Source organism: Myotis yumanensis, unplaced genomic scaffold (genome assembly GCF_028538775.1).
Source record: "Myotis yumanensis isolate MYYU_CA2020_CCGP unplaced genomic scaffold, mMyoYum1.0.hap1 SCAF_11, whole genome shotgun sequence".
NCBI classification, from domain to species: Eukaryota; Metazoa; Chordata; class Mammalia; order Chiroptera; family Vespertilionidae; genus Myotis; species Myotis yumanensis.
The window spans coordinates 3,734,452-3,746,947 of NW_027223762.1; positions in this window are offsets into that span (position 1 = coordinate 3,734,452).

The following is a 12,496-nucleotide window of genomic DNA, read 5'->3' on the forward strand; positions in this document are numbered from 1 at the left end:
AGACTAATGGAAATTTTAGAGATAATGTTGCAGAAGGAGGAGGAAAACACACTTGGAAAGGGGAGGAAGAGAGCAGCATTATTACACTAAGACTTTTCCTGAAATTTAACCTTCCATACAAATTCATATTCTTATAAAAAGGTCACATGATGATCAATTTTTAATTGAATTATTTTTAAGCATAAATGTTGCAGAAATTAATTTTCCTTGATATGACTAAAAGATGTCCCATATTTAACATAAAACTTTAATCTTGAAAGATAAAAGACATTTCTGAAAGTTATATGCATTATTAATTTATATTGATCCCATCTCTTCTATAATAAATTTGAATTCAATTAAATATATTACTAATACTTCCTTTAAAAAAAGGAAAAAGTGTAAAAAGTAAAGATGATATGGAAATCCCTAAACCCCCACTGAAATGACCTACAGAAGCTAAGGAGGTTGAATTAATTCCTTTAATCTAAGGTGTTATCACCAAAAAATACATTTCATAAGTCTAATGTATTCTTTAGGTGTGTGAATGAGGATGAAAATTAAAGGTGGAATAGAGATGTTGCTAATATTCATTAAGATGTTGTGTCTTAAGATAAAATGGGGTTCAAAAAAAGGAGTCATCCCATAAGTAAAGGTTTAACAGGGGCATCTGGGAACATTTTGGAGGATGTCTCCACCCACAGATGATGATTTTCAGGTTCCTGAGCTCTGAAAAGTCTTGACCACCATTTTTGCATTCATTCCATGAGCATTTATTGGGCAGCTAGGAAAAGTGTGACCAGGGTGCTACACAAAGATCATTGGGACATGGCGCTTTCTTTCATGTTCACAATGTACTAGGAAGAGCAAAGGGTTAAATAACTGCCTGCAAAGGAAAATTATTCAAATTATATGGCATATATGTGACATTCTGAAAACTAAGAGAACGGAAGAATATATTCTATTGAAAAATGTAGAAGCAAAAGTCCTATAATTCCATGTAGTTCCATTGAAACGGGAGTCTTTAAACTTATTGGCAGCGGTGTTATTTTTCCTCATTGTCTCTATTAACCAACTGACAAAAAGTGTTATTCAGACACATTTTAGAAAACGATGCTTGAGAATTGCTTGGCCAGCAGGAACACCAGGGATTTTTCACAGTTAACCATGGAGATCTCCATTCTGTTTGAGTTTGCCTTTGGTAGGAACATGACATTTGTATTATTAAATAAAAGGAAAGGAAACGAGAAAGGGAAAATAAAAACTATCCTGGAAATTTTATTCTCATGATAAGCTATGGCCATATTTGGGGACCAAGACAAATTTGAAAATTATATAAGAATGACATGTAATCAGACTTTAAATCTTAAAGTTGGGTTTAAATCTTAAAGTTGTAGATATCATAAAGCATAACATTTAATTAGTAAGCAATTTAAAAAACAGGGTTTCACAGGGCGTGATGGGATTATATTGGTCCTTTAGATGATAAGATCTAGGCTGGGAAAACTATTTTAAAAATCTAGGTCTGTAGCTCTTGGACCTGGGTTGATCCTATGGAAACTAAAAAGAGGAGTGGATATCAGAAGCAATTCTGAGAAGGAATTATTAAGATGGATAATTTGGATTTGAGGGGTCACGGAAGAGGAGACGTAAGTGGTAAACTGGGGTGTTTAGCCTGGGCAAAACATATATACTGGTAATGACATTAAATGAAGAAAATGAAAGAATTAAACCATTCCACTTTTTGCATGAACGATAATAATTGTTAACATTCATAGAGAGTGATGTCCCAGGTCAAATGCCAGCAGGCAGGGGAATTCTTGTATTTGGGAGAGGATCAGTCTTTCACTCCATTCAATCCTTCCACTGATCAGAATTGAAACATATTTGTAAATCTCTTGGATAAACCTAACTTTTCCAATACTAGTATGTATTACCTTTATGATGTATTATTGCTGGATTTGATTTGGTCACATAAAAGGTTAGCTTTCCATAGGTATGTTCTTAAGAAGTATTAGTTTCTACTTTTATTGCTTGTAATATCTGTGATAGGATTTGGTAGCAGAGTAATACCGACCTCAAGAACTCTAAATCTCTGAAGAAGTGAGCACTTGTATTTCTTCCTGTGCATGAATATTTTACATACACACACATGTACTCTATGAACATGTTGATCTTGTTTGTGTGTGTATACATGTATTGTTGGGTACGATCTCATGCACTTTTGAGTGTTTTAGTGAAGTGCAACCCATCCATACCAGCCAACATGAATATAGCACACCTCCCCTATCTGTGTTCATGTCTCCATTCTGAGAGAACGCATTAGTGCGTGCATGTGCATTTACAAGTGTGTGCTCATCCTTGTAATCGTGTGCATGCATCATGCATGTTTACTGTATTATGAACTTTCATGTGATTTGAAAGTTAGGTCTGGTGTACCACCCACCTCCCTGAGTGAAAATTAACTTCCCACCCAGAGAAGTAATTCCAAGTGGGAAATTGTCCTTGCTGAATATGAGCTATCTGCTGCTCTAGCTCACTCCCATGTTCATCCCTCACATTTCGGGCTTCATAGAACCTGATGCTGCCAGGACTGTCTGAAGAATTCTTGCTTCTGAATCCTCCCCGTCTATAAAATATTCATCTTCAGCTCTTGCAAAGCCCCAAACGCACCAAAGATTCCGCTGGGCAGGAGGAGGCACACTGTCCCATGTGCACCTGTGTCGCAGTAGTCTCTAAGCACAGGAAAATCTTCCCCAAACACTGCATTCCCATTTTTTGGCAGATCCCAGTTTTCCAGCTGAGAAACATCAATTCTCTTTTATTCAATAAGGCAAATGGTTTCTTACCTTCAGATTCCCATGTTTTAAGTTGTACAAGGAACTTAAAAGTTTTAAAATCATTTTCAAAGATTCTCGTATTTGACCTTGTGTGACCTTGGTAAAGTCACTTTATTTCTTTGAGTTGCGGTTTTGGTTCATTTTCTACAAAGCCATAATGATAATCACTGCCCTAACTGGACACAGTTGCTATGGGGATCCACAGAATATAATGAATTCAAGAGCTTGAAAACTGTAAGATTAATACAAACGTGCAAAACTGTAACTTATTCCTATTATTGTCATTATTATTCCTCTCAACAAAACCATAGAGGATAAAAGACATTTCAAGTACTTAGTTCACAGACTCAAAAAAATCAATTTCCTATTCCCTACTGAAAGCAGAACAATAAGCTATTTTTCTTTTTACAAAAGAAAGACAACCACAAGATAACACATTATTCCCGTGATATCCATTACATTTACGATACTGCCTTGAATTACCAGTCAGTGTTGGCAAGAGGGTGGGTAGATGGCATTCTAATACATGGCTGACACTGCTGATGTATGCTATTTTACAAATTGTTTAGCTATGTTTATCAACATTTAAATTCTACCTAAATCAGCTCCTTCATACTCTTCCTTGGCATCTAAACTAATGGCAAAAAGACATACATATACACACACTCATATGCATAAGTGAACACACATAAATGCATATGTATACAGGGACTGTAATTTAATATATATTCATAAGTATATAAATTGAGGTTCATGTGCATGTATTTATAAATACACACGTGGTGAGAGCAGGTGTGAGATATGCACATATGTTTAAATTTCAATAGCTAATCATTGAAAACCAACTCAATGTCCATGTGAAAGTCAAGGTTCAATAAACTAGGCTCTATTCCTAACACAGGATTTTACGAGCCATAAAAAGAATAGGTTAGATCTAGTACTGACTATGAAAAATAACAACACCATAGTATTATGTTAAGAAAGCAAATTGCAAGGAAATTTGCCTGGTATAAACCCATTCATTATAAATATATTTATCCATACAAATATACTAGAGGCCCGATGCGTGAAATTCGTGCAAGAGTAGGCCTTCACAGCCACAGCTGCCTGGATCCTTCCCTTGCAGTGCTGCCTCGATCCCGCAGCTGCAACCCTGGCTTCGTCCCAGAAGGATGTCCGGAAGGATGTCTGGTCTAATTAGCATATTACACTTTTATTATTATAGATTGGTTTAGCCACAGAGGTGGGCTTTACCTCTACATAATTCTGAATTGTTTGATTTTTATAACCAAGTACTCCGTAGTATTTTTATAATTAAATGAAGTATCAATATAATGAAAAAGAAAAATGCATTCACATTTTTAAGACAAAATGTATGTATATTAAAACTCTTTAGAGACCATCACATTACACCACTAACTTAAAGCAACTGTGATCCAGCAGTGGGGCCATGAAGATCTTATGACCGGGTTGGAATTCTGGCTCACTCATTGCCACCTGGTGGAACCTCTGGAGGCAAGAGTTTCACCACTGTCTTTCTTAGAGCTTATTATGGGATTATTACAGCTATCATTCCCTTACTTCTCTGGATTTTGTTTTTTTTTCTGAATTAAAACAGTTTCCTTGATTAGAAGCAGTCTTGTATCAAATAAGGGAGAAGCGATACTGGTTTGGACTATCTTGGGAGCAGAAAAGATGGAGAAATTTGAGATGTAAGTTTTGCTTAAGAAGAAAAATTGAAAAGAAGGCTACGTACAGCAGTACAGGAAGACTTGGGTTATTTATAATCGAAGATTTCCCCAACCCATACTAGTTATTCCCTTCTGGATAATCTTCTGCCGTTTTGACATACTCCTAGTGAGACATGTATCACGGGAAATTATAATGAATTGCAGATTTGTTTATCTTATTGTACTGCAAGTTTCCAAAGCATGTATTGATCTAGGAATTTTTATATCCCCATTGCTGGTCTCAGTGTCTGTTATATAAAAGGCATAAATAAGGAACTGCATGTAGAAAAGATCGTTGCCCTTGTGATGACTTAATGTATGAAACATATTTACGACAAAATCCTAATCTGTGCATTTCTCTACCACAGCCTGGTTACTCATTTGCTAGAAAGTTAAACGGCTTTTTAAAAATGGGAAGCTTTAATTTTGTACATATCTCAACTCTTTTGAAATTAGTCTGCAAATGTAATCTTAATCAAATTTCAAAACACTATATTTTAATGTAGACAAAATAATTACACATATGTCTATAAGAACAAATGTAGTCTAGTAACTGGGATACCAATATATTTATGAGTTTTGTTATATTGAACAAATATAATAATTTACTTGGCCATAGCCATATGAGAACAGACACACACATAATGAAATAAAATAGGAAACTCTTAAAAATACATTATATATTGAATTTAACAAATTTTAAAATGTCATTTAAAAATGGAAGTCAGGTAATGAATTATTCAAAAATGATGCTAGATCTCCCACTGTTTAATAGAAAAAGAATTTAACAAGCCAGATATACATTTAACATTTATGCTAAAATAAACTAAATATAGATTATATTTTAAAAAACATAAAAGTAGCAAAAGAAAGTATAATGTGTATTCTTGTTATAATCTTGGAACACATATGCTTTTTAAATACATCAGTAAAAGCAGAAACCATAAAAAAAGAAAAGCTATTTCAAATGTATAGGTATTATTTTAAAAACAGAGATAAATATTCCAAACTGAATAAAAGTGGTAAATTAAGAACATCTAATAAAAATAATTTAAAGGAAAATATTGCAACATGTATAAAATAAGAAGATTGGTTACCATTCATTTTAGAAGTTATAAATCAGTAATAGAGTTGGTCTGAAGGATAATTTGAAAACATATCTTAGACTGTACACCACTGGGATGTAATTTATTAATAATTAAACTTACAGACATTTTTCCTAATGAAATTATCTGATAAGGAAAATAAATAGAGTATACATATTTCCATCCCAATGTTTTTAAGAGTAGCAAAGTAAAATTGGAGTCAGCATAAATGTCCAACAGAATATTACAGATTATATGAACTGAATTCTTATATAGGCATAAAATAAGAGATAATGAAGGCATATTAAATAATAGTATAATATATACTAATACATATAAAATGATTATATCATTAATATTGAAAATAAGATTTTAATATATGGATATATTATATGCATGAATGAAAGTATATATACAAAAAATGAAAATGTATAGACCAATACTGAAAATAATTTAGCCCTAGCCAGTTTGGCACAGTGGATAGAGCATCGGCCTGCGGACTGAAGGGTCCCGGGTTCGATTCATTCAGGTCAAGGGCACGTACCTCAGTTGCAGGCTCCTCCCCAGCCCTGGTCCTGGTTGGGCCTTGTGCAGGAGGCAACAAATGGATGTGTTTCTCTCACATTGACATTTCTCTCTCTTTTCCTTTCTCACTGTCTCTAAAAATCAATGGAAAAATATCCTCTGGTGAGCATTAAAAGAAAAAGAAACGAAGGAATGGAAGAAGGAAGGAAGGAAGGAAGGAAGGAAGGAAGGGAGGGAGGGAGGAAATAATTTACATATGCATGTATATATATACTCATGTGCCACTGTGTATAGATATAGATTTATGGAGAGTTATAACCTAATATCACAAACTACAATGCTAACCATGCTTAATTATGAGTGAGAATTTAGGAGTGATTTTATTATTTCTTTTACTTTTGTAGAACTCCTACTGGTTTGTCTGCAACAGTTTTTATTTTTTTAATTTATTTTTTAATATATTTTATTGATTTTTACAGAGAGGAAGGGAGAGGGATAGAGAGTTAGAAACATTGATGAGAGAGAAACATCGATTAGCTGCCTCCTGCACACACCCCACTGGGGATGTGCCCGCAACCAAGGTATATGCCCCTGACCAGAATCGAACCTGGGACCCTAGAGTCCGCAGGCCAACGCTCTATCCACCGAGCCAAACCAGCTAGGGCTGCAACAGTTTTTAATAAATCCACATTGATCGTGGGAAGGATGTGCTTCTGTTTGTGAGTCTGAATCGTAGAGCTAGTTCCCTAAATCGGCATCACACACCCCAGGAATCATGAGTTAGTGTTTGAAAGCTTCCCAGTAGAAGCCCCAACCTTAAGGCAGTGGCTACAAGTTTTATTCTCTTTAGCTCTGAAAAAAAAAAAAAAACAACACTCAAAAAACCTGAAGGCTTAATAAAAAATAAAAAATGTATTTTTATAGGTAGTTAGTGGTTTCAAGATCTATAGATTAGCCAAAAAGGAAGAACAGGAGCTGTCCATCTTGGGCGAACAGGGCTCGGGATACAAGTGTAGGCATAGCCTCTGCACTTGAGAGAAGACCCTGAGGCTTGGTTCTAAAATAGTCATTTGTCCAGATCTTGACCCAGAGAATTCTTATTGCCTGAGTCCAACTAAGGGCAACTAAATTAAAGGGGGAGAGATCAACTAAAGGACTTGTATGCATGCATGTAAGCCTAACCAATGGACACAGACACCAAGGGGGTGAGGGCATAAGGGGGGGGGTGGTAGGGCAATGGGGGGATAAGAACACATATGCAATACCTTAATCAATAATAATAATAATAAAGATTGCCTATTTGCTTTGGGAGAAACTTTCATGCAAGGAGCTAGTGGTGCATTTTAAATATGGCAGAACCAGAGCTTCCCTGAGCTTACAGTGCAACCTAAAATGATGGAGTTAATGCCTAAGAGGTAGATCTAACAGGAAATTCACCCCCTAGCAGCTGTTGGAGGTCTATGAATAAGTATGCCAGGCTATGCATCCATCATTGAAACAATTTTTGAAGCTGAACCCCAAAATTTTCAAAATATATATTTTCCAAGATATATTCACCCCTATGTTCATTGCAGCATTGTTCACAGTAGCTCAGACATGGAAACATCTGAAGTGTCCTTCAACAGATGATTGGGTAAAGGAGATGTGGTGCATATATACAATGCAATACTACTCGGCCATAAGAAAAGATGAAATACTGCCAACAACATGGATGGAACTTGAGAGTATTATGGTAAGTGGAATATGTCAGACAGAAAAATTAAGAACCATGTGATTCCACTGACATGTGGGATATGAAGCTGAAAGCAACAAATAAACAAATAAAAAAAAACAGGCATAGGCACAGACAACAGTATGGTGGTTACCAGGGGGAGGGGAGTGGGAGGGTAGTAAAGGGTAAAGAGGGTCAAATATACGGTGACAGGAGATGACTGGACTTGGGGTGGTGGGCACACAGTGTGATACAGAGATAATGCATCACAGAAATGTACACCTGAAACCTGTGTGATCTTATTAACCAAAGTTGCCCCAATAAATTCAATTTTAAAAGACAATAAGCAATTATTTGGTGATTTAAAAACAAACATTTTAAAAGAATGGTATGCCTTAAACTGAAAGATTTTTACTCAATAAGAGAAGTTTTACTGTATATATTTTTTAAATATATTTTTATTGACTTGAAAGAGGAAGGGAAGGGGAGAGAGAGATAGAAACATCAACGATGAGAGAGAATCATTGATTGATTGCCTCCTGCACACCCCACACTGTGGATTGATCCTGCAACCTGGGCATGTGCCCTGACCAAGAATCAAACAGTGACTTCCTGGTTCCTACGTTGATGTTCAACCACTGAGCCATGCTGGCCAGGCAACTGTATATTTTGTTATAAGAAAAATGGTCGTGGGTTTGGGCATAAAGTATTATGCATTGTAATTTTCAAATTTTAATATGAAAAAATATTATCCCAGAATATGCTGTTATAAATAAAAATGAATTTTCAGAAAATATTGCTGATGATTACGAGGTGATATCTATAATAAAAAAGATTAAGCAAAGTATAAATGGACCACATAATAACTAAGAAGTAGTTATTGCAGTAATGCAAGGATATTTTTTTCTACTATTAGAAAATATATTAGCCAAAACTGGTTTGGCTCAGTGGATAGAGCGTTGGCCTGCAGACTGAAAGGTCCCAGGTTTGATTCCGGTCAAGGGCATGTACCTGGGTTGCGGGCACATCCCCAGTGGGAGATGTGCAGGAGGCAGCTGATCGATGTTTCTCTCTCATCAATGTTTCTAACTCTCTATCTCTCTCCTTTCCTCCCTATAAAAAATCAATAAAATATATATATAAAAAATATGTATATATTAATATAACTTGCACATTGGCTGATTAAGGGAAATAATTTGAATATTCCAATAGATGCTAAAAAGATATTCAAAATAGAAATTATTTTGAGAAAAATAATTAGTAAACCAGAAATAGGTTACTTGATTATCTGATATACATACAAAAATTGAACATGTGGGAAAATGACATGCTCATGATACGGAATCTCAATTTCTTAATATCATACTATATGCCTCTCTATATATTTGTTGTTAATTTATAAATAGAACTCGGTAATTTCATCCTGAGTTCAAAATAATAAGTAAATGGCCAAAAAGAAAACAACTAAATAGGAGCAAAGAAGGATTATATTCCACAGGTATCTGTCCTTTTCCCATCCTGTTCTCTTTTTCTTTCCTGCTAATAGCTTGGTTGAGGATATTACATGGGTGACATATTGTCAAACCCACCTTGGGGTCCAGTTAGATTGTCAGGTTATATGCCATACCACAGAGCCCAAACCCAAGTGCTTTTGACAAGTTTGAAGAGGTTATATTTCCTCGAAATGTAACATGGAAAATGAAAAATGTTACATGTGAGTCTAAGAATCCTATGCAGCACTGTCTAATCGGGCACCTCCATGGCTTTCCGGTGTTTCTCACTCTCCAGGTTGGAAGCAGACATAAAGGTCATTTCCGATGGTATTTCTCATTATTCCGCACACAGTTCACCATCCCCAGTTCCCAGGAGATGAGATACATGAAAGCTCCAGTCAGCTGCGTGCATCTGATTTCTTATTTTACCACTTTTTCTGTGCTGGGTAACAGACATACCACCTCGCTGAAGAATAAGGAAGTTCACACCCTCCCTGAAGACCTCAGCATCACCCCCAGGCCCTGCCTCCTGTCGGTGTCATACGACCCCCTTCTCACATGGTTAGGAAACCCAAACCCAAGGGAGAAGGAGAATGGAGGGGGGACAGAAAAACAACGCTTAGGTAGCCCCCAAGGTCCCCTGAACAGAACCAAATAAGCTCTGGGCTCCGCCTCCCCTCAGATCTCTTAGTGCCCAGTTCCCGGCACCTTCATTCCCTTCATTTCAAGACTGTGTTCTAACATTTCTACTTGCTCACTGTGCAGAGAGGGAAGGAAAGAGCGGCCTGCAGCCTTGCTCTGGGATTACAGATCTGCTTGTTGCATTTTGCTAGACAACAAATCACTTGCAGCTTCCAGGACGGAGCTGAACATTCCGCTTTTTCTGCAGGAACTTGATATGCAGGAGGCTTCCTAACTAGACCAGATCACTAATAGCTTTCATTTTTTAAAACCCAGTTTGATTTCAGAGAAGAAGGAGGAGGGAGAGACGGATAAAAACATCAATGATGAGAGAGAATCATCCATCAGCTGCTTCCTGAACGCCCCCTACCGGAAGTTGAACCAGCAACCCAGACACATGCCCTGACCAGGAATGGAACCGTGACCTCCGGGTTCAGAGGTCAATGCTGAACCACTGAGCCACACGGGCCAGGCTTTAGAATAATATGCAGTAGTCATTTACCGATAGTGGTTTCTCAGCTGTCCACAAAACTGGGAAGTTCAGCTCTGAATGTGCCCTTGGAGCAGAGAATTTGCAGTTTGTAAAAGTACAAAATATCGCTACATTTTAATTTCAGTAACTTCCAAGCAGGTCTGTTCCTACAATGCCAGCACTGCCTTTCTGCTTGGTGATGCTCCATGTGGTTTATTAAATACTGCTTTAGGAGGGAGATAAACGCAGGGAATATCATATTAAGCGAAGTATAATTCATTTCCACCTAGTGTAAGCTTTTCAATTAAATTGCTTTAGACTTAGATGATGCCATTTAAAATTTCAATAAGTAACTTGTTCAGGCATTGGAAAGAATGTAAGAATGTGCAAGGAAATCTTTGCCTTCCCTTTCTACACTCCCAAACTAAACTCAGAGCGAACATAGGTTGGCTGGTAATATATACCAACTATACCTGGTTGCTATTATTTAAGTTCTGATAACAAACTGGTGATAAAAGCTTATGAATCTCATAGTGGGTAGACGTTTCTGTAATTAAGAAGTTATCCCCTCCATAAGTCTAGTACCCTCCTGATACCAGACATAGTTCTCAAGATATTATTGACTATATTCCCACATGTTACATCCCCATGACTATTTTGTAACTACTAATTCCTACCACTATGCAATTCACCCGAAACTAATATAATATTGAATGTTAACTGTAATTGAAAAATAAAAAAATTAACAAAAATTATTGTATTAATTCATTATATTCCTAGATGTGTGTTTAGGATTTCACCCAATGGATTTCAGCCTCTTGCCAGTGTGAGAAATTATTCAAAATATCAATCACACCACGTTCCTGCAGAACCAAAGGTTCTAAGACGGTTACCTAGCCTTAGCTGGTTTTGCTCAGTGGATAGAGTGTCCACCTGCCACTCCCAGGTTCAATTCTGGGATCCCAGATTCAATTCCAGGCAAGGGCACATGCCCAGGTTGTGGGCTCATTCCCTAGTAGGGTTTGTGCAGGAGGCAACCAATCAATGATTCTCTCTCATCATTGATGTTTCTCTCTCTCCCTCTCCCTTCTTCTCTGAAATCAATAAAAATATATTTTAAAAAAGAAAAGAAAAAAGGTTTCTTTCACTCCCTAGTGTGGCCCCTGCGGCCTGGCATGGCATGGCATGTCCTTCTCCCCAGACTCTCACGATCAGGCTCATGCGTTCGTGTATGGCGCCGCGTGTTCGGCTGTCTGTACTATTTGGGACACGGGTCCCTCCATCAGTGGGGTGGACGGAAGCAGTGTGAGGACAGTCAAAGATGCTGGAGGGTTGGATGCGGGTACAAAATGAACCAAGGGGGAAACCTCTGTTGGCTTTTTACTGTAGCATTTTATATCCTCTTTCAAACAAATACTGTTGGTTTTGGTGAGGCCCATTTGTGGTCGCCTTATCACTTCCTCTACTGGTTTGGAAACTATGGTTTGCATTTTTATGACTACAGTAACTGCTCTTAAATTCTAGCACACCCTAAGTCATATCATAACATAGATAATATATCCTTTTTATGCAATTTTTAAAAAAAAATACACTTGCCTAACCGGTTTGGCTCAGTGGATAGAGCATCGACCTGCGGACTGAAGGGTCCCAGGTTCAATTCCGGTCAAAGGCATGTACCTGGGTTGCGTGCACATCCCAAATGGGGGGTGTGCAGGAGGCGGCTGGTCGATGTTTCTCTCTCATCGATGTTTCTAGCTCTCTGTCCCTCTCCCTACCTCTCTGTAGAAAATCAATAAAATATATATAAAAAATATATACTATCATTATACAGTTTATATAAAAGTATAATATCTACTTTATTAATATGCTAGTATTATTTCACATAGACAATACAATTCGTGAACAAGTTCCACATAATATGTAATTATATCATAATTTATTATTTTTTCATAAATTCATTGCCCCTCCCTTTGCTTTTCC